Source organism: Phyllobates terribilis, unplaced genomic scaffold (genome assembly GCF_046119375.1).
Source record: "Phyllobates terribilis strain yellow unplaced genomic scaffold, ASM4611937v1 Scaffold_7__3_contigs__length_470593459, whole genome shotgun sequence".
Lineage (NCBI taxonomy): Eukaryota > Metazoa > Chordata > Amphibia > Anura > Dendrobatidae > Phyllobates > Phyllobates terribilis.
In genome coordinates this window covers 255,984,711-256,006,616 of record NW_027362767.1, presented here as the reverse complement: position 1 = coordinate 256,006,616, position 21,906 = coordinate 255,984,711, and positions in this window count along the sequence as shown.

Here is a 21,906-nt window from a genome sequence, read left to right as displayed (position 1 = left end):
GCAGACATTTCATTTCATATATATTCAGCTCTGGCTGGGAATAGCACGCGTGCTGGGTCACGCGTGCAATAGATTTTAAGTGCAATAATTACAAGTGCAGTTAGACCATGGCCGGAAGCTGTTAATCCACTCTCCTCTCTTCTTCTTCACACAGGTATTTAATCCATCCATCCGTTTGTGTGCTGTCTGATAAGTGTGAACAGAGTCATATTCTCTAGCAACATTTTCCCATGGTATTTAATTGTTTGGTCCTGCATCTTTTTGTCTTTTTGTTTTGTTTCTATTTTAAAATGTTCAAAGCCTTCTCTTTCACTGGTTTATGGCCTCTGTGTTTATCTTACATAGCATTGCCTGCTCTAGCCCAGTGCTAATTGGCTAATTACTCAGTATGACCAACTGGTGCTGGCCTCTAGCAGACATTTCATTTCATATATATTCAGCTCTGGCTGGGAATAGCACGCGTGCTGGGTCACGCGTGCAATAGATTTTAAGTGCAATAATTACAAGTGCAGTTAGACCATGGCCGGAAGCTGTTAATCCACTCTCCTCTCTTCTTCTTCACACAGGTATTTAATCCATCCATCCGTTTGTGTGCTGTCTGATAAGTGTGAACAGAGTCATATTCTCTAGCAACATTTTCCCATGGTATTTAATTGTTTGGTCCTGCATCTTTTTGTCTTTTTGTTTTGTTTCTATTTTAAAATGTTCAAAGCCTTCTCTTTCACTGGTTTATGGCCTCTGTGTTTATCTTACATAGCATTGCCTGCTCTAGCCCAGTGCTAATTGGCTAATTACTCAGTATGACCAACTGGTGCTGGCCTCTAGCAGACATTTCATTTCATATATATTCAGCTCTGGCTGGGAATAGCACGCGTGCTGGGTCACGCGTGCAATAGATTTTAAGTGCAATAATTACAAGTGCAGTTAGACCATGGCCGGAAGCTGTTAATCCACTCTCCTCTCTTCTTCTTCACACAGGTATTTAATCCATCCATCCGTTTGTGTGCTGTCTGATAAGTGTGAACAGAGTCATATTCTCTAGCAACATTTTCCCATGGTATTTAATTGTTTGGTCCTGCATCTTTTTGTCTTTTTGTTTTGTTTCTATTTTAAAATGTTCAAAGCCTTCTCTTTCACTGGTTTATGGCCTCTGTGTTTATCTTACATAGCATTGCCTGCTCTAGCCCAGTGCTAATTGGCTAATTACTCAGTATGACCAACTGGTGCTGGCCTCTAGCAGACATTTCATTTCATATATATTCAGCTCTGGCTGGGAATAGCACGCGTGCTGGGTCACGCGTGCAATAGATTTTAAGTGCAATAATTACAAGTGCAGTTAGACCATGGCCGGAAGCTGTTAATCCACTCTCCTCTCTTCTTCTTCACACAGGTATTTAATCCATCCATCCGTTTGTGTGCTGTCTGATAAGTGTGAACAGAGTCATATTCTCTAGCAACATTTTCCCATGGTATTTAATTGTTTGGTCCTGCATCTTTTTGTCTTTTTGTTTTGTTTCTATTTTAAAATGTTCAAAGCCTTCTCTTTCACTGATTTATGGCCTCTGTGTTTATCTTACATAGCATTGCCTGCTCTAGCCCAGTGCTAATTGGCTAATTACTCAGTATGACCAACTGGTGCTGGCCTCTAGCAGACATTTCATTTCATATATATTCAGCTCTGGCTGGGAATAGCACGCGTGCTGGGTCACGCGTGCAATAGATTTTAAGTGCAATAATTACAAGTGCAGTTAGACCATGGCCGGAAGCTGTTAATCCACTCTCCTCTCTTCTTCTTCACACAGGTATTTAATCCATCCATCCGTTTGTGTGCTGTCTGATAAGTGTGAACAGAGTCATATTCTCTAGCAACATTTTCCCATGGTATTTAATTGTTTGGTCCTGCATCTTTTTGTCTTTTTGTTTTGTTTCTATTTTAAAATGTTCAAAGCCTTCTCTTTCACTGGTTTATGGCCTCTGTGTTTATCTTACATAGCATTGCCTGCTCTAGCCCAGTGCTAATTGGCTAATTACTCAGTATGACCAACTGGTGCTGGCCTCTAGCAGACATTTCATTTCATATATATTCAGCTCTGGCTGGGAATAGCACGCGTGCTGGGTCACGCGTGCAATAGATTTTAAGTGCAATAATTACAAGTGCAGTTAGACCATGGCCGGAAGCTGTTAATCCACTCTCCTCTCTTCTTCTTCACACAGGTATTTAATCCATCCATCCGTTTGTGTGCTGTCTGATAAGTGTGAACAGAGTCATATTCTCTAGCAACATTTTCCCATGGTATTTAATTGTTTGGTCCTGCATCTTTTTGTCTTTTTGTTTTGTTTCTATTTTAAAATGTTCAAAGCCTTCTCTTTCACTGGTTTATGGCCTCTGTGTTTATCTTACATAGCATTGCCTGCTCTAGCCCAGTGCTAATTGGCTAATTACTCAGTATGACCAACTGGTGCTGGCCTCTAGCAGACATTTCATTTCATATATATTCAGCTCTGGCTGGGAATAGCACGCGTGCTGGGTCACGCGTGCAATAGATTTTAAGTGCAATAATTACAAGTGCAGTTAGACCATGGCCGGAAGCTGTTAATCCACTCTCCTCTCTTCTTCTTCACACAGGTATTTAATCCATCCATCCGTTTGTGTGCTGTCTGATAAGTGTGAACAGAGTCATATTCTCTAGCAACATTTTCCCATGGTATTTAATTGTTTGGTCCTGCATCTTTTTGTCTTTTTGTTTTGTTTCTATTTTAAAATGTTCAAAGCCTTCTCTTTCACTGGTTTATGGCCTCTGTGTTTATCTTACATAGCATTGCCTGCTCTAGCCCAGTGCTAATTGGCTAATTACTCAGTATGACCAACTGGTGCTGGCCTCTAGCAGACATTTCATTTCATATATATTCAGCTCTGGCTGGGAATAGCACGCGTGCTGGGTCACGCGTGCAATAGATTTTAAGTGCAATAATTACAAGTGCAGTTAGACCATGGCCGGAAGCTGTTAATCCACTCTCCTCTCTTCTTCTTCACACAGGTATTTAATCCATCCATCCGTTTGTGTGCTGTCTGATAAGTGTGAACAGAGTCATATTCTCTAGCAACATTTTCCCATGGTATTTAATTGTTTGGTCCTGCATCTTTTTGTCTTTTTGTTTTGTTTCTATTTTAAAATGTTCAAAGCCTTCTCTTTCACTGGTTTATGGCCTCTGTGTTTATCTTACATAGCATTGCCTGCTCTAGCCCAGTGCTAATTGGCTAATTACTCAGTATGACCAACTGGTGCTGGCCTCTAGCAGACATTTCATTTCATATATATTCAGCTCTGGCTGGGAATAGCACGCGTGCTGGGTCACGCGTGCAATAGATTTTAAGTGCAATAATTACAAGTGCAGTTAGACCATGGCCGGAAGCTGTTAATCCACTCTCCTCTCTTCTTCTTCACACAGGTATTTAATCCATCCATCCGTTTGTGTGCTGTCTGATAAGTGTGAACAGAGTCATATTCTCTAGCAACATTTTCCCATGGTATTTAATTGTTTGGTCCTGCATCTTTTTGTCTTTTTGTTTTGTTTCTATTTTAAAATGTTCAAAGCCTTCTCTTTCACTGGTTTATGGCCTCTGTGTTTATCTTACATAGCATTGCCTGCTCTAGCCCAGTGCTAATTGGCTAATTACTCAGTATGACCAACTGGTGCTGGCCTCTAGCAGACATTTCATTTCATATATATTCAGCTCTGGCTGGGAATAGCACGCGTGCTGGGTCACGCGTGCAATAGATTTTAAGTGCAATAATTACAAGTGCAGTTAGACCATGGCCGGAAGCTGTTAATCCACTCTCCTCTCTTCTTCTTCACACAGGTATTTAATCCATCCATCCGTTTGTGTGCTGTCTGATAAGTGTGAACAGAGTCATATTCTCTAGCAACATTTTCCCATGGTATTTAATTGTTTGGTCCTGCATCTTTTTGTCTTTTTGTTTTGTTTCTATTTTAAAGTTCAAAGGCCTTCTCTTTCACTGGTTTATGGCCTCTGTGGTTTATCTTACATAGCATTGCCTGCTCTAGCCCAGTGCTAATTGGGCTAATTACTCAGTATGACCAACTGGTGCTGGCCTCTAGCAGACATTTCATTTCATATATATTCAGCTCTGGCTGGGAATAGCACGCGTGCTGGGTCACGCGTGCAATAGATTTTAAGTGCAATAATTACAAGTGCAGTTAGACCATGGCCGGAAGCTGTTAATCCACTCTCCTCTCTTCTTCTTCACACAGGTATTTAATCCATCCATCGTTTGTGTGCTGTCTGATAAGTGTGAACAGAGTCATATTCTCTAGCAACATTTTCCCATGGTATTTAATTGTTTGGTCCTGCATCTTTTTGTCTTTTTGTTTTGTTTCTATTTTAAAATGTTCAAAGCCTTCTCTTTCACTGGTTTATGGCCTCTGTGTTTATCTTACATAGCATTGCCTGCTCTAGCCCAGTGCTAATTGGCTAATTACTCAGTATGGACCAACTGGTGCTGGCCTCTAGCAGACATTTCATTTCATATATATTCAGCTCTGGCTGGGAATAGCACGCGTGCTGGTCACGCGTGCAATAGATTTTAAGTGCAATAATTACAAGTGCAGTTAGACCATGGCCGGAAGCTGTTAATCCACTCTCCTCTCTTCTTCTTCACACAGGTATTTAATCCATCCATCCGTTTGTGTGCTGTCTGATAAGTGTGAACAGAGTCATATTCTCTAGCAACATTTTCCCATGGTATTTAATTGTTTGGTCCTGCATCTTTTTGTCTTTTTGTTTTGTTTCTATTTTAAATGTTCAAAGCCTTCTCTTTCACTGGTTTATGGCCTCTGTGTTTATCTTACATAGCATTGCCTGCTCTAGCCCAGTGCTAATTGGCTAATTACTCAGTATGACCAACTGGTGCTGGCCTCTAGCAGACATTTCATTTCATATATATTCAGCTCTGGCTGGGAATAGCACGCGTGCTGGGTCACGCGTGCAATAGATTTTAAGTGCAATAATTACAAGTGCAGTTAGACCATGGCCGGAAGCTGTTAATCCACTCTCCTCTCTTCTTCTTCACACAGGTATTTAATCCATCCATCCGTTTGTGTGCTGTCTGATAAGTGTGAACAGAGTCATATTCTCTAGCAACATTTTCCCATGGTATTTAATTGTTTGGTCCTGCATCTTTTTGTCTTTTTGTTTTGTTTCTATTTTAAAATGTTCAAAGCCTTCTCTTTCACTGGTTTATGGCCTCTGTGTTTATCTTACATAGCATTGCCTGCTCTAGCCCAGTGCTAATTGGCTAATTACTCAGTATGACCAACTGGTGCTGGCCTCTAGCAGACATTTCATTTCATATATATTCAGCTCTGGCTGGGAATAGCACGCGTGCTGGGTCACGCGTGCAATAGATTTTAAGTGCAATAATTACAAGTGCAGTTAGACCATGGCCGGAAGCTGTTAATCCACTCTCCTCTCTTCTTCTTCACACAGGTATTTAATCCATCCATCCGTTTGTGTGCTGTCTGATAAGTGTGAACAGAGTCATATTCTCTAGCAACATTTTCCCATGGTATTTAATTGTTTGGTCCTGCATCTTTTTGTCTTTTTGTTTTGTTTCTATTTTAAAATGTTCCAAAGCCTTCTCTTTCACTGGTTTATGGCCTCTGTGTTTATCTTACATAGCATTGCCTGCTCTAGCCCAGTGCTAATTGGCTAATTACTCAGTATGACCAACTGGTGCTGGCCTCTAGCAGACATTTCATTTCATATATATTCAGCTCTGGCTGGGAATAGCACGCGTGCTGGGTCACGCGTGCAATAGATTTTAAGTGCAATAATTACAAGTGCAGTTAGACCATGGCCGGAAGCTGTTAATCCACTCTCCTCTCTTCTTCTTCACACAGGTATTTAATCCATCCATCCGTTTGTGTGCTGTCTGATAAGTGTGAACAGAGTCATATTCTCTAGCAACATTTTCCCATGGTATTTAATTGTTTGGTCCTGCATCTTTTTGTCTTTTTGTTTTGTTTCTATTTTAAAATGTTCAAAGCCTTCTCTTTCACTGGTTTATGGCCTCTGTGTTTATCTTACATAGCATTGCCTGCTCTAGCCCAGTGCTAATTGGCTAATTACTCAGTATGACCAACTGGTGCTGGCCTCTAGCAGACATTTCATTTCATATATATTCAGCTCTGGCTGGGAATAGCACGCGTGCTGGGTCACGCGTGCAATAGATTTTAAGTGCAATAATTACAAGTGCAGTTAGACCATGGCCGGAAGCTGTTAATCCACTCTCCTCTCTTCTTCTTCACACAGGTATTTAATCCATCCATCCGTTTGTGTGCTGTCTGATAAGTGTGAACAGAGTCATATTCTCTAGCAACATTTTCCCATGGTATTTAATTGTTTGGTCCTGCATCTTTTTGTCTTTTTGTTTTGTTTCTATTTTAAAATGTTCAAAGCCTTCTCTTTCACTGGTTTATGGCCTCTGTGTTTATCTTACATAGCATTGCCTGCTCTAGCCCAGTGCTAATTGGCTAATTACTCAGTATGACCAACTGGTGCTGGCCTCTAGCAGACATTTCATTTCATATATATTCAGCTCTGGCTGGGAATAGCACGCGTGCTGGGTCACGCGTGCAATAGATTTTAAGTGCAATAATTACAAGTGCAGTTAGACCATGGCCGGAAGCTGTTAATCCACTCTCCTCTCTTCTTCTTCACACAGGTATTTAATCCATCCATCCGTTTGTGTGCTGTCTGATAAGTGTGAACAGAGTCATATTCTCTAGCAACATTTTCCCATGGTATTTAATTGTTTGGTCCTGCATCTTTTTGTCTTTTTGTTTTGTTTCTATTTTAAAATGTTCAAAGCCTTCTCTTTCACTGGTTTATGGCCTCTGTGTTTATCTTACATAGCATTGCCTGCTCTAGCCCAGTGCTAATTGGCTAATTACTCAGTATGACCAACTGGTGCTGGCCTCTAGCAGACATTTCATACTGTATGCCTGGCCTCTACCCCGCAGACATTTCATTTCATATATATTCCAACTTCTGGCTGGGAATAGCACGCGTGCTGGGGTCACGCGTGGCAATAGATTTTAAGTGCAATAATTACAAGTGCAGTTAGTACCATGGCCGGAAGCAGTTAATCCACTCTCCTCTCTTCTTCTTCACACAGGTATTTAATCATCCATCCGTTTGTGTGCTGTCTGATAAGTGTGAACAGAGTCATATTCTCTAGCAACATTTTCCCATGGTATTTAATTGTTTGGTCCTGCATCTTTTGTCTTTTGTTTTGTTTCTATTTAAATGTCAAGACCTTCTCTCACTCTGTTATCTTACATAGCATGTCTAGAGGCTAATTACTCAGTATGACCAACTGGTGCTGGCCTCTAGCAGACATTTCATTTCATATATATTCAGCTCTGGCTGGGAATAGCACGCGTGCTGGGTCACGCGTGCAATAGATTTTAAGTGCAATAATTACAAGTGCAGTTAGACCATGGCCGGAAGCTGTTAATCCACTCTCCTCTCTTCTTCTTCACACAGGTATTTAATCCATCCATCCGTTTGTGTGCTGTCTGATAAGTGTGAACAGAGTCATATTCTCTAGCAACATTTTCCCATGGTATTTAATTGTTTGGTCCTGCATCTTTTTGTCTTTTTGTTTTGTTTCTATTTTAAAATGTTCAAAGCCTTCTCTTTCACTGGTTTATGGCCTCTGTGTTTATCTTACATAGCATTGCCTGCTCTAGCCCAGTGCTAATTGGCTAATTACTCAGTATGACCAACTGGTGCTGGCCTCTAGCAGACATTTCATTTCATATATATTCAGCTCTGGCTGGGAATAGCACGCGTGCTGGGTCACGCGTGCAATAGATTTTAAGTGCAATAATTACAAGTGCAGTTAGACCATGGCCGGAAGCTGTTAATCCACTCTCCTCTCTTCTTCTTCACACAGGTATTTAATCCATCCATCCGTTTGTGTGCTGTCTGATAAGTGTGAACAGAGTCATATTCTCTAGCAACATTTTCCCATGGTATTTAATTGTTTGGTCCTGCATCTTTTTGTCTTTTTGTTTTGTTTCTATTTTAAAATGTTCAAAGCCTTCTCTTTCACTGGTTTATGGCCTCTGTGTTTATCTTACATAGCATTGCCTGCTCTAGCCCAGTGCTAATTGGCTAATTACTCAGTATGACCAACTGGTGCTGGCCTCTAGCAGACATTTCATTTCATATATATTCAGCTCTGGCTGGGAATAGCACGCGTGCTGGGTCACGCGTGCAATAGATTTTAAGTGCAATAATTACAAGTGCAGTTAGACCATGGCCGGAAGCTGTTAATCCACTCTCCTCTCTTCTTCTTCACACAGGTATTTAATCCATCCATCCGTTTGTGTGCTGTCTGATAAGTGTGAACAGAGTCATATTCTCTAGCAACATTTTCCCATGGTATTTAATTGTTTGGTCCTGCATCTTTTTGTCTTTTTGTTTTGTTTCTATTTTAAAATGTTCAAAGCCTTCTCTTTCACTGGTTTATGGCCTCTGTGTTTATCTTACATAGCATTGCCTGCTCTAGCCCAGTGCTAATTGGCTAATTACTCAGTATGACCAACTGGTGCTGGCCTCTAGCAGACATTTCATTTCATATATATTCAGCTCTGGCTGGGAATAGCACGCGTGCTGGGTCACGCGTGCAATAGATTTTAAGTGCAATAATTACAAGTGCAGTTAGACCATGGCCGGAAGCTGTTAATCCACTCTCCTCTCTTCTTCTTCACACAGGTATTTAATCCATCCATCCGTTTGTGTGCTGTCTGATAAGTGTGAACAGAGTCATATTCTCTAGCAACATTTTCCCATGGTATTTAATTGTTTGGTCCTGCATCTTTTTGTCTTTTTGTTTTGTTTCTATTTTAAAATGTTCAAAGCCTTCTCTTTCACTGGTTTATGGCCTCTGTGTTTATCTTACATAGCATTGCCTGCTCTAGCCCAGTGCTAATTGGCTAATTACTCAGTATGACCAACTGGTGCTGGCCTCTAGCAGACATTTCATTTCATATATATTCAGCTCTGGCTGGGAATAGCACGCGTGCTGGGTCACGCGTGCAATAGATTTTAAGTGCAATAATTACAAGTGCAGTTAGACCATGGCCGGAAGCTGTTAATCCACTCTCCTCTCTTCTTCTTCACACAGGTATTTAATCCATCCATCCGTTTGTGTGCTGTCTGATAAGTGTGAACAGAGTCATATTCTCTAGCAACATTTTCCCATGGTATTTAATTGTTTGGTCCTGCATCTTTTTGTCTTTTTGTTTTGTTTCTATTTTAAAATGTTCAAAGCCTTCTCTTTCACTGGTTTATGGCCTCTGTGTTTATCTTACATAGCATTGCCTGCTCTAGCCCAGTGCTAATTGGCTAATTACTCAGTATGACCAACTGGTGCTGGCCTCTAGCAGACATTTCATTTCATATATATTCAGCTCTGGCTGGGAATAGCACGCGTGCTGGGTCACGCGTGCAATAGATTTTAAGTGCAATAATTACAAGTGCAGTTAGACCATGGCCGGAAGCTGTTAATCCACTCTCCTCTCTTCTTCTTCACACAGGTATTTAATCCATCCATCCGTTTGTGTGCTGTCTGATAAGTGTGAACAGAGTCATATTCTCTAGCAACATTTTCCCATGGTATTTAATTGTTTGGTCCTGCATCTTTTTGTCTTTTTGTTTTGTTTCTATTTTAAAATGTTCAAAGCCTTCTCTTTCACTGGTTTATGGCCTCTGTGTTTATCTTACATAGCATTGCCTGCTCTAGCCCAGTGCTAATTGGCTAATTACTCAGTATGACCAACTGGTGCTGGCCTCTAGCAGACATTTCATTTCATATATATTCAGCTCTGGCTGGGAATAGCACGCGTGCTGGGTCACGCGTGCAATAGATTTTAAGTGCAATAATTACAAGTGCAGTTAGACCATGGCCGGAAGCTGTTAATCCACTCTCCTCTCTTCTTCTTCACACAGGTATTTAATCCATCCATCCGTTTGTGTGCTGTCTGATAAGTGTGAACAGAGTCATATTCTCTAGCAACATTTTCCCATGGTATTTAATTGTTTGGTCCTGCATCTTTTTGTCTTTTTGTTTTGTTTCTATTTTAAAATGTTCAAAGCCTTCTCTTTCACTGGTTTATGGCCTCTGTGTTTATCTTACATAGCATTGCCTGCTCTAGCCCAGTGCTAATTGGCTAATTACTCAGTATGACCAACTGGTGCTGGCCTCTAGCAGACATTTCATTTCATATATATTCAGCTCTGGCTGGGAATAGCACGCGTGCTGGGTCACGCGTGCAATAGATTTTAAGTGCAATAATTACAAGTGCAGTTAGACCATGGCCGGAAGCTGTTAATCCACTCTCCTCTCTTCTTCTTCACACAGGTATTTAATCCATCCATCCGTTTGTGTGCTGTCTGATAAGTGTGAACAGAGTCATATTCTCTAGCAACATTTTCCCATGGTATTTAATTGTTTGGTCCTGCATCTTTTTGTCTTTTTGTTTTGTTTCTATTTTAAAATGTTCAAAGCCTTCTCTTTCACTGGTTTATGGCCTCTGTGTTTATCTTACATAGCATTGCCTGCTCTAGCCCAGTGCTAATTGGCTAATTACTCAGTATGACCAACTGGTGCTGGCCTCTAGCAGACATTTCATTTCATATATATTCAGCTCTGGCTGGGAATAGCACGCGTGCTGGGTCACGCGTGCAATAGATTTTAAGTGCAATAATTACAAGTGCAGTTAGACCATGGCCGGAAGCTGTTAATCCACTCTCCTCTCTTCTTCTTCACACAGGTATTTAATCCATCCATCCGTTTGTGTGCTGTCTGATAAGTGTGAACAGAGTCATATTCTCTAGCAACATTTTCCCATGGTATTTAATTGTTTGGTCCTGCATCTTTTTGTCTTTTTGTTTTGTTTCTATTTTAAAATGTTCAAAGCCTTCTCTTTCACTGGTTTATGGCCTCTGTGTTTATCTTACATAGCATTGCCTGCTCTAGCCCAGTGCTAATTGGCTAATTACTCAGTATGACCAACTGGTGCTGGCCTCTAGCAGACATTTCATTTCATATATATTCAGCTCTGGCTGGGAATAGCACGCGTGCTGGGTCACGCGTGCAATAGATTTTAAGTGCAATAATTACAAGTGCAGTTAGACCATGGCCGGAAGCTGTTAATCCACTCTCCTCTCTTCTTCTTCACACAGGTATTTAATCCATCCATCCGTTTGTGTGCTGTCTGATAAGTGTGAACAGAGTCATATTCTCTAGCAACATTTTCCCATGGTATTTAATTGTTTGGTCCTGCATCTTTTTGTCTTTTTGTTTTGTTTCTATTTTAAAATGTTCAAAGCCTTCTCTTTCACTGGTTTATGGCCTCTGTGTTTATCTTACATAGCATTGCCTGCTCTAGCCCAGTGCTAATTGGCTAATTACTCAGTATGACCAACTGGTGCTGGCCTCTAGCAGACATTTCATTTCATATATATTCAGCTCTGGCTGGGAATAGCACGCGTGCTGGGTCACGCGTGCAATAGATTTTAAGTGCAATAATTACAAGTGCAGTTAGACCATGGCCGGAAGCTGTTAATCCACTCTCCTCTCTTCTTCTTCACACAGGTATTTAATCCATCCATCCGTTTGTGTGCTGTCTGATAAGTGTGAACAGAGTCATATTCTCTAGCAACATTTTCCCATGGTATTTAATTGTTTGGTCCTGCATCTTTTTGTCTTTTTGTTTTGTTTCTATTTTAAAATGTTCAAAGCCTTCTCTTTCACTGGTTTATGGCCTCTGTGTTTATCTTACATAGCATTGCCTGCTCTAGCCCAGTGCTAATTGGCTAATTACTCAGTATGACCAACTGGTGCTGGCCTCTAGCAGACATTTCATTTCATATATATTCAGCTCTGGCTGGGAATAGCACGCGTGCTGGGTCACGCGTGCAATAGATTTTAAGTGCAATAATTACAAGTGCAGTTAGACCATGGCCGGAAGCTGTTAATCCACTCTCCTCTCTTCTTCTTCACACAGGTATTTAATCCATCCATCCGTTTGTGTGCTGTCTGATAAGTGTGAACAGAGTCATATTCTCTAGCAACATTTTCCCATGGTATTTAATTGTTTGGTCCTGCATCTTTTTGTCTTTTTGTTTTGTTTCTATTTTAAAATGTTCAAAGCCTTCTCTTTCACTGGTTTATGGCCTCTGTGTTTATCTTACATAGCATTGCCTGCTCTAGCCCAGTGCTAATTGGCTAATTACTCAGTATGACCAACTGGTGCTGGCCTCTAGCAGACATTTCATTTCATATATATTCAGCTCTGGCTGGGAATAGCACGCGTGCTGGGTCACGCGTGCAATAGATTTTAAGTGCAATAATTACAAGTGCAGTTAGACCATGGCCGGAAGCTGTTAATCCACTCTCCTCTCTTCTTCTTCACACAGGTATTTAATCCATCCATCCGTTTGTGTGCTGTCTGATAAGTGTGAACAGAGTCATATTCTCTAGCAACATTTTCCCATGGTATTTAATTGTTTGGTCCTGCATCTTTTTGTCTTTTTGTTTTGTTTCTATTTTAAAATGTTCAAAGCCTTCTCTTTCACTGGTTTATGGCCTCTGTGTTTATCTTACATAGCATTGCCTGCTCTAGCCCAGTGCTAATTGGCTAATTACTCAGTATGACCAACTGGTGCTGGCCTCTAGCAGACATTTCATTTCATATATATTCAGCTCTGGCTGGGAATAGCACGCGTGCTGGGTCACGCGTGCAATAGATTTTAAGTGCAATAATTACAAGTGCAGTTAGACCATGGCCGGAAGCTGTTAATCCACTCTCCTCTCTTCTTCTTCACACAGGTATTTAATCCATCCATCCGTTTGTGTGCTGTCTGATAAGTGTGAACAGAGTCATATTCTCTAGCAACATTTTCCCATGGTATTTAATTGTTTGGTCCTGCATCTTTTTGTCTTTTTGTTTTGTTTCTATTTTAAAATGTTCAAAGCCTTCTCTTTCACTGGTTTATGGCCTCTGTGTTTATCTTACATAGCATTGCCTGCTCTAGCCCAGTGCTAATTGGCTAATTACTCAGTATGACCAACTGGTGCTGGCCTCTAGCAGACATTTCATTTCATATATATTCAGCTCTGGCTGGGAATAGCACGCGTGCTGGGTCACGCGTGCAATAGATTTTAAGTGCAATAATTACAAGTGCAGTTAGACCATGGCCGGAAGCTGTTAATCCACTCTCCTCTCTTCTTCTTCACACAGGTATTTAATCCATCCATCCGTTTGTGTGCTGTCTGATAAGTGTGAACAGAGTCATATTCTCTAGCAACATTTTCCCATGGTATTTAATTGTTTGGTCCTGCATCTTTTTGTCTTTTTGTTTTGTTTCTATTTTAAAATGTTCAAAGCCTTCTCTTTCACTGGTTTATGGCCTCTGTGTTTATCTTACATAGCATTGCCTGCTCTAGCCCAGTGCTAATTGGCTAATTACTCAGTATGACCAACTGGTGCTGGCCTCTAGCAGACATTTCATTTCATATATATTCAGCTCTGGCTGGGAATAGCACGCGTGCTGGGTCACGCGTGCAATAGATTTTAAGTGCAATAATTACAAGTGCAGTTAGACCATGGCCGGAAGCTGTTAATCCACTCTCCTCTCTTCTTCTTCACACAGGTATTTAATCCATCCATCCGTTTGTGTGCTGTCTGATAAGTGTGAACAGAGTCATATTCTCTAGCAACATTTTCCCATGGTATTTAATTGTTTGGTCCTGCATCTTTTTGTCTTTTTGTTTTGTTTCTATTTTAAAATGTTCAAAGCCTTCTCTTTCACTGGTTTATGGCCTCTGTGTTTATCTTACATAGCATTGCCTGCTCTAGCCCAGTGCTAATTGGCTAATTACTCAGTATGACCAACTGGTGCTGGCCTCTAGCAGACATTTCATTTCATATATATTCAGCTCTGGCTGGGAATAGCACGCGTGCTGGGTCACGCGTGCAATAGATTTTAAGTGCAATAATTACAAGTGCAGTTAGACCATGGCCGGAAGCTGTTAATCCACTCTCCTCTCTTCTTCTTCACACAGGTATTTAATCCATCCATCCGTTTGTGTGCTGTCTGATAAGTGTGAACAGAGTCATATTCTCTAGCAACATTTTCCCATGGTATTTAATTGTTTGGTCCTGCATCTTTTTGTCTTTTTGTTTTGTTTCTATTTTAAAATGTTCAAAGCCTTCTCTTTCACTGGTTTATGGCCTCTGTGTTTATCTTACATAGCATTGCCTGCTCTAGCCCAGTGCTAATTGGCTAATTACTCAGTATGACCAACTGGTGCTGGCCTCTAGCAGACATTTCATTTCATATATATTCAGCTCTGGCTGGGAATAGCACGCGTGCTGGGTCACGCGTGCAATAGATTTTAAGTGCAATAATTACAAGTGCAGTTAGACCATGGCCGGAAGCTGTTAATCCACTCTCCTCTCTTCTTCTTCACACAGGTATTTAATCCATCCATCCGTTTGTGTGCTGTCTGATAAGTGTGAACAGAGTCATATTCTCTAGCAACATTTTCCCATGGTATTTAATTGTTTGGTCCTGCATCTTTTTGTCTTTTTGTTTTGTTTCTATTTTAAAATGTTCAAAGCCTTCTCTTTCACTGGTTTATGGCCTCTGTGTTTATCTTACATAGCATTGCCTGCTCTAGCCCAGTGCTAATTGGCTAATTACTCAGTATGACCAACTGGTGCTGGCCTCTAGCAGACATTTCATTTCATATATATTCAGCTCTGGCTGGGAATAGCACGCGTGCTGGGTCACGCGTGCAATAGATTTTAAGTGCAATAATTACAAGTGCAGTTAGACCATGGCCGGAAGCTGTTAATCCACTCTCCTCTCTTCTTCTTCACACAGGTATTTAATCCATCCATCCGTTTGTGTGCTGTCTGATAAGTGTGAACAGAGTCATATTCTCTAGCAACATTTTCCCATGGTATTTAATTGTTTGGTCCTGCATCTTTTTGTCTTTTTGTTTTGTTTCTATTTTAAAATGTTCAAAGCCTTCTCTTTCACTGGTTTATGGCCTCTGTGTTTATCTTACATAGCATTGCCTGCTCTAGCCCAGTGCTAATTGGCTAATTACTCAGTATGACCAACTGGTGCTGGCCTCTAGCAGACATTTCATTTCATATATATTCAGCTCTGGCTGGGAATAGCACGCGTGCTGGGTCACGCGTGCAATAGATTTTAAGTGCAATAATTACAAGTGCAGTTAGACCATGGCCGGAAGCTGTTAATCCACTCTCCTCTCTTCTTCTTCACACAGGTATTTAATCCATCCATCCGTTTGTGTGCTGTCTGATAAGTGTGAACAGAGTCATATTCTCTAGCAACATTTTCCCATGGTATTTAATTGTTTGGTCCTGCATCTTTTTGTCTTTTTGTTTTGTTTCTATTTTAAAATGTTCAAAGCCTTCTCTTTCACTGGTTTATGGCCTCTGTGTTTATCTTACATAGCATTGCCTGCTCTAGCCCAGTGCTAATTGGCTAATTACTCAGTATGACCAACTGGTGCTGGCCTCTAGCAGACATTTCATTTCATATATATTCAGCTCTGGCTGGGAATAGCACGCGTGCTGGGTCACGCGTGCAATAGATTTTAAGTGCAATAATTACAAGTGCAGTTAGACCATGGCCGGAAGCTGTTAATCCACTCTCCTCTCTTCTTCTTCACACAGGTATTTAATCCATCCATCCGTTTGTGTGCTGTCTGATAAGTGTGAACAGAGTCATATTCTCTAGCAACATTTTCCCATGGTATTTAATTGTTTGGTCCTGCATCTTTTTGTCTTTTTGTTTTGTTTCTATTTTAAAATGTTCAAAGCCTTCTCTTTCACTGGTTTATGGCCTCTGTGTTTATCTTACATAGCATTGCCTGCTCTAGCCCAGTGCTAATTGGCTAATTACTCAGTATGACCAACTGGTGCTGGCCTCTAGCAGACATTTCATTTCATATATATTCAGCTCTGGCTGGGAATAGCACGCGTGCTGGGTCACGCGTGCAATAGATTTTAAGTGCAATAATTACAAGTGCAGTTAGACCATGGCCGGAAGCTGTTAATCCACTCTCCTCTCTTCTTCTTCACACAGGTATTTAATCCATCCATCCGTTTGTGTGCTGTCTGATAAGTGTGAACAGAGTCATATTCTCTAGCAACATTTTCCCATGGTATTTAATTGTTTGGTCCTGCATCTTTTTGTCTTTTTGTTTTGTTTCTATTTTAAAATGTTCAAAGCCTTCTCTTTCACTGGTTTATGGCCTCTGTGTTTATCTTACATAGCATTGCCTGCTCTAGCCCAGTGCTAATTGGCTAATTACTCAGTATGACCAACTGGTGCTGGCCTCTAGCAGACATTTCATTTCATATATATTCAGCTCTGGCTGGGAATAGCACGCGTGCTGGGTCACGCGTGCAATAGATTTTAAGTGCAATAATTACAAGTGCAGTTAGACCATGGCCGGAAGCTGTTAATCCACTCTCCTCTCTTCTTCTTCACACAGGTATTTAATCCATCCATCCGTTTGTGTGCTGTCTGATAAGTGTGAACAGAGTCATATTCTCTAGCAACATTTTCCCATGGTATTTAATTGTTTGGTCCTGCATCTTTTTGTCTTTTTGTTTTGTTTCTATTTTAAAATGTTCAAAGCCTTCTCTTTCACTGGTTTATGGCCTCTGTGTTTATCTTACATAGCATTGCCTGCTCTAGCCCAGTGCTAATTGGCTAATTACTCAGTATGACCAACTGGTGCTGGCCTCTAGCAGACATTTCATTTCATATATATTCAGCTCTGGCTGGGAATAGCACGCGTGCTGGGTCACGCGTGCAATAGATTTTAAGTGCAATAATTACAAGTGCAGTTAGACCATGGCCGGAAGCTGTTAATCCACTCTCCTCTCTTCTTCTTCACACAGGTATTTAATCCATCCATCCGTTTGTGTGCTGTCTGATAAGTGTGAACAGAGTCATATTCTCTAGCAACATTTTCCCATGGTATTTAATTGTTTGGTCCTGCATCTTTTTGTCTTTTTGTTTTGTTTCTATTTTAAAATGTTCAAAGCCTTCTCTTTCACTGGTTTATGGCATCTGTGTTTATCTTACATAGCATTGCCTGCTCTAGCCCAGTGCTAATTGGCTAATTACTCAGTATGACCAACTGGTGCTGGCCTCTAGCAGACATTTCATTTCATATATATTCAGCTCTGGCTGGGAATAGCACGCGTGCTGGGTCACGCGTGCAATAGATTTTAAGTGCAATAATTACAAGTGCAGTTAGACCATGGCCGGAAGCTGTTAATCCACTCTCCTCTCTTCTTCTTCACACAGGTATTTAATCCATCCATCCGTTTGTGTGCTGTCTGATAAGTGTGAACAGAGTCATATTCTCTAGCAACATTTTCCCATGGTATTTAATTGTTTGGTCCTGCATCTTTTTGTCTTTTTGTTTTGTTTCTATTTTAAAATGTTCAAAGCCTTCTCTTTCACTGGTTTATGGCCTCTGTGTTTATCTTACATAGCATTGCCTGCTCTAGCCCAGTGCTAATTGGCTAATTACTCAGTATGACCAACTGGTGCTGGCCTCTAGCAGACATTTCATTTCATATATATTCAGCTCTGGCTGGGAATAGCACGCGTGCTGGGTCACGCGTGCAATAGATTTTAAGTGCAATAATTACAAGTGCAGTTAGACCATGGCCGGAAGCTGTTAATCCACTCTCCTCTCTTCTTCTTCACACAGGTATTTAATCCATCCATCCGTTTGTGTGCTGTCTGATAAGTGTGAACAGAGTCATATTCTCTAGCAACATTTTCCCATGGTATTTAATTGTTTGGTCCTGCATCTTTTTGTCTTTTTGTTTTGTTTCTATTTTAAAATGTTCAAAGCCTTCTCTTTCACTGGTTTATGGCCTCTGTGTTTATCTTACATAGCATTGCCTGCTCTAGCCCAGTGCTAATTGGCTAATTACTCAGTATGACCAACTGGTGCTGGCCTCTAGCAGACATTTCATTTCATATATATTCAGCTCTGGCTGGGAATAGCACGCGTGCTGGGTCACGCGTGCAATAGATTTTAAGTGCAATAATTACAAGTGCAGTTAGACCATGGCCGGAAGCTGTTAATCCACTCTCCTCTCTTCTTCTTCACACAGGTATTTAATCCATCCATCCGTTTGTGTGCTGTCTGATAAGTGTGAACAGAGTCATATTCTCTAGCAACATTTTCCCATGGTATTTAATTGTTTGGTCCTGCATCTTTTTGTCTTTTTGTTTTGTTTCTATTTTAAAATGTTCAAAGCCTTCTCTTTCACTGGTTTATGGCCTCTGTGTTTATCTTACATAGCATTGCCTGCTCTAGCCCAGTGCTAATTGGCTAATTACTCAGTATGACCAACTGGTGCTGGCCTCTAGCAGACATTTCATTTCATATATATTCAGCTCTGGCTGGGAATAGCACGCGTGCTGGGTCACGCGTGCAATAGATTTTAAGTGCAATAATTACAAGTGCAGTTAGACCATGGCCGGAAGCTGTTAATCCACTCTCCTCTCTTCTTCTTCACACAGGTATTTAATCCATCCATCCGTTTGTGTGCTGTCTGATAAGTGTGAACAGAGTCATATTCTCTAGCAACATTTTCCCATGGTATTTAATTGTTTGGTCCTGCATCTTTTTGTCTTTTTGTTTTGTTTCTATTTTAAAATGTTCAAAGCCTTCTCTTTCACTGGTTTATGGCCTCTGTGTTTATCTTACATAGCATTGCCTGCTCTAGCCCAGTGCTAATTGGCTAATTACTCAGTATGACCAACTGGTGCTGGCCTCTAGCAGACATTTCATTTCATATATATTCAGCTCTGGCTGGGAATAGCACGCGTGCTGGGTCACGCGTGCAATAGATTTTAAGTGCAATAATTACAAGTGCAGTTAGACCATGGCCGGAAGCTGTTAATCCACTCTCCTCTCTTCTTCTTCACACAGGTATTTAATCCATCCATCCGTTTGTGTGCTGTCTGATAAGTGTGAACAGAGTCATATTCTCTAGCAACATTTTCCCATGGTATTTAATTGTTTGGTCCTGCATCTTTTTGTCTTTTTGTTTTGTTTCTATTTTAAAATGTTCAAAGCCTTCTCTTTCACTGGTTTATGGCCTCTGTGTTTATCTTACATAGCATTGCCTGCTCTAGCCCAGTGCTAATTGGCTAATTACTCAGTATGACCAACTGGTGCTGGCCTCTAGCAGACATTTCATTTCATATATATTCAGCTCTGGCTGGGAATAGCACGCGTGCTGGGTCACGCGTGCAATAGATTTTAAGTGCAATAATTACAAGTGCAGTTAGACCATGGCCGGAAGCTGTTAATCCACTCTCCTCTCTTCTTCTTCACACAGGTATTTAATCCATCCATCCGTTTGTGTGCTGTCTGATAAGTGTGAACAGAGTCATATTCTCTAGCAACATTTTCCCATGGTATTTAATTGTTTGGTCCTGCATCTTTTTGTCTTTTTGTTTTGTTTCTATTTTAAAATGTTCAAAGCCTTCTCTTTCACTGGTTTATGGCCTCTGTGTTTATCTTACATAGCATTGCCTGCTCTAGCCCAGTGCTAATTGGCTAATTACTCAGTATGACCAACTGGTGCTGGCCTCTAGCAGACATTTCATTTCATATATATTCAGCTCTGGCTGGGAATAGCACGCGTGCTGGGTCACGCGTGCAATAGATTTTAAGTGCAATAATTACAAGTGCAGTTAGACCATGGCCGGAAGCTGTTAATCCACTCTCCTCTCGTCTTCTTCACACAGGTATTTAATCCATCCATCCGTTTGTGTGCTGTCTGATAAGTGTGAACAGAGTCATATTCTCTAGCAACATTTTCCCATGGTATTTAATTGTTTGGTCCTGCATCTTTTTGTCTTTTTGTTTTGTTTCTATTTTAAAATGTTCAAAGCCTTCTCTTTCACTGGTTTATGGCCTCTGTGTTTATCTTACATAGCATTGCCTGCTCTAGCCCAGTGCTAATTGGCTAATTACTCAGTATGACCAACTGGTGCTGGCCTCTAGCAGACATTTCATTTCATATATATTCAGCTCTGGCTGGGAATAGCACGCGTGCTGGGTCACGCGTGCAATAGATTTTAAGTGCAATAATTACAAGTGCAGTTAGACCATGGCCGGAAGCTGTTAATCCACTCTCCTCTCTTCTTCTTCACACAGGTATTTAATCCATCCATCCGTTTGTGTGCTGTCTGATAAGTGTGAACAGAGTCATATTCTCTAGCAACATTTTCCCATGGTATTTAATTGTTTGGTCCTGCATCTTTTTGTCTTTTTGTTTTGTTTCTATTTTAAAATGTTCAAAGCCTTCTCTTTCACTGGTTTATGGCCTCTGTGTTTATCTTACATAGCATTGCCTGCTCTAGCCCAGTGCTAATTGGCTAATTACTCAGTATGACCAACTGGTGCTGGCCTCTAGCAGACATTTCATTTCATATATATTCAGCTCTGGCTGGGAATAGCACGCGTGCTGGGTCACGCGTGCAATAGATTTTAAGTGCAATAATTACAAGTGCAGTTAGACCATGGCCGGAAGCTGTTAATCCACTCTCCTCTCTTCTTCTTCACACAGGTATTTAATCCATCCATCCGTTTGTGTGCTGTCTGATAAGTGTGAACAGAGTCATATTCTCTAGCAACATTTTCCCATGGTATTTAATTGTTTGGTCCTGCATCTTTTTGTCTTTTTGTTTTGTTTCTATTTTAAAATGTTCAAAGCCTTCTCTTTCACTGGTTTATGGCCTCTGTGTTTATCTTACATAGCATTGCCTGCTCTAGCCCAGTGCTAATTGGCTAATTACTCAGTATGACCAACTGGTGCTGGCCTCTAGCAGACATTTCATTTCATATATATTCAGCTCTGGCTGGGAATAGCACGCGTGCTGGGTCACGCGTGCAATAGATTTTGTTATGCACACGCCCGGGCTAGAGCGGCGTGTGCATGTGATTGGTAGTGATTCCACTGGACCGTGCCGGAGAGTGAATACCTGGAGGGGCGTAACTAAGTATCTGCCCGATCCGACCAGGGTCGCACGACGGCATACGACGCCAGAGCACCAAGGAGGAACCGAGCAGAGGGACCAGGTGCTACTCCAGGACAGACCCCGGACACGGCTGTTGACCCACACAGGGGAATACAGGAACAGACTGGTAGACTGGCACACAGACTGGGATGCAGGCAGGCGGATATGCAGGCAGGCGGGTATGCAGGCAGGCGGGTATGCAGGCAGGCGGGTAAAGGTAAGCACAGATAGAGTGCAAACGGGGAGGCACTAGCAGGTAGGAACACAGGCGGGATAGGACCCAGTACACACTGGGACTCAGGAACAATACAGGCAGAGAGGTACAGGCAAGCACAACTAAAGTGCAGACAGGGCTGAGCAGGGAGGACAGGGCTCTGTTCACACTGAACAGACAGGAAGGGAAAGGCAGAGCCAGACACCCACAGGGTACTTGCAGTGAAGTAGCGAGTGGACCACAAACTCACAAACGGGAGTACAGAGACAACAGGCAGGAGTTAGGTACAAGTTCAGACTCTGCAGAAAAAGGAAGGGAACGGGCATAGAGGCAAAACAGGTAAAGGATAGGAGAGAGTTCAGACTGGAACTGAGTGTACGGAGAAGACCGACACTGCAGCGGGATACAGGAGCGGGTCTGGGAATACTGCCCCCAGAGAGGCGGGACAAACAGGCAAGGAGCGTGTTCAGACAGGACAGACAAGATA